Genomic DNA, 2,151 nt, shown 5'->3' with positions numbered 1-2,151 from the left:
GCCCCCCCCCCCCCCCATCAACAGTCCCACCCCCCCACGGCACAGGCCCCAAAGCCCACCAATGCACCGAAGGCCCCAAGGCCAGGGCCGGGCACCGGCGCACCCGCCGGCCCAAGACCCCGGCAACATACCTGTCAAGGCCCGAGACCCCTGGACCAAGCCGGGAACCCCGCCCAGGAGCGATACCACCCCAGAACCCATGCCCGCGTCCACCCCAGACCCACCCAGGGACAGCCAGGTCACCAGGCCAGTAACCCATGTCCGCCGGTACAGACCGCCCAGAAGCCCGCATGCAGCCAGCATAGGCCATCACCCAGAACCACCAGAGCCACCTCCCCAGTCGGGCGCCACCGCTCCAGGCCCATGACCCCCCCCCACGTCCCCAGCCCCGACACCCCACCCACACCCACCACCATGCCCCACGGGACAGAATCAAAGGGGGACCACCCACCTCCACTACGTGTTGGAGCCGATTAAAGAAGTCCAGAGAGAATAGTCCGATGTGGGGGTACAGGCTGTCTCAAGACTTATGTAATCTAACAGAAGGTCTTTATACTGTTTAATACTAAGTGTATTTTTATTTTTCCAATTCATGAGTATAGTTTTTTTTTGCTATACATAGGGCAGTGAGAATAATATGAATTGATTTTGTCTCCAAGGTGACATCATCTAAGTGGCCCAATAAGCAAACTGACGGAGAGAGTGGAATATTACATCTCAGACACTTTGATAAGTCTTCACATATCCGGCACCAAAACCTCTGAACAGGTGGACAGAACCAAAATGCGTGGATGTAATTGTCAGGAATATTGTTTGTACACTGTGAGCAAATATTAGATGATGCGAAACCCATCTTGAACATCCGTTGACCTGTATAGTGTACTCTATGAAGGATTTTGTATTGTATTAGTTGTAAATTCGTGTTTTTAGTCATTTTAAAAGTTCTCAGACAGATCTGCGACCAAAAGTTTTGGTCAAAATTGACTGACAAGTCTGTCTCCCATTTTACAATGGGAAGAGATATAGCTTCATCTATTTTACTGAGTTTCTGATAAACCTTAGATAGTAATTTGGGAGGCTTAAGATTAAGGAATTCTAATACACTTGTTGACATTTCAATCCTAGTGTTATTAAGGTTAAATTTATTTTTGGTTATAGATTTAATTTGTTGATATTCTAAAAATTTATTCTTATCAATCCCATATTGTGTTATTAATCTGTTAAATGGGATGTAGTCCACTTCTTCATATATATGTTCCAAATATTCAATTCCTTTACACCTCCACCCTGGGAAGTTTATCATCTTATTCTGTTGTAGGATGTCAGGGTTGTTCCAGATGGGTGTACGTTTACATGGGATTAGTGAAGACTCTGTCATTTTAAGAAACTCCCACCAAGCTGTCAGAGAGGAGCTGATATTGATGCTTTTAAAGTATTTTAAGTTACTAATAAACACGATGGATGATGATCATATTGCTTTATGCTAGACCATTGGTAAGAAGGAGTGATTATTATTATTGTTTCCTATGGGCTAGTGATTCCCCCCCCCCCCCCCCCAAAACTTCACTTAGGCTACACTATGTTTCATATGCCCCTTTTCCATTAGTACTTATGGCACCGGTACAGCACAGCTTTACTCTACTCGGTACGGTACACGTTGTGTTTCCATTATGCTTTCAGTACTGGTTCCAGTGGGTGGGGTTCAAATTGACGTCACGTACCTCTCACCAGCTGGTGGCGGTGAGACACTGAAACTGTTTTCAGTACATGGTGAGAATTTATTTTGAAGTTGTGTGTGTGAGTATGTATATATCAGAGTCAGAGTTTCTTTATTGTCATTCGCACCTCATGTGGTGCATGTGGTGGAGCAAAATTATGTACACAGGGTCCCAGTTACATCCAAAAATAAAATGTAAAAGAAAAACAGTAATAACATCTAAGATATGAACTAAGAAAAACATCGACTAAATATACACTAAGCACTCATAACATAAAAACATTACATCAAACATCAGCACAAACATGAACATGAGTCTGTGTGAGCATATGAGCATGCATGAACACACTAACATTGAAACAGATCAGCAGCAACATGAAACAGATCATCAGCAACATGATGTGATTTTTTTCACAGTGATTATTCTGGTTAGA

This window comes from Nematolebias whitei, chromosome 4, assembly GCF_014905685.2.
Source record: "Nematolebias whitei isolate Nwh7 chromosome 4, NemWhi1, whole genome shotgun sequence".
In the NCBI taxonomy this organism is placed as follows: Eukaryota; Metazoa; Chordata; class Actinopteri; order Cyprinodontiformes; family Rivulidae; genus Nematolebias; species Nematolebias whitei.
Note: the sequence above shows the minus strand (reverse complement) of the source record.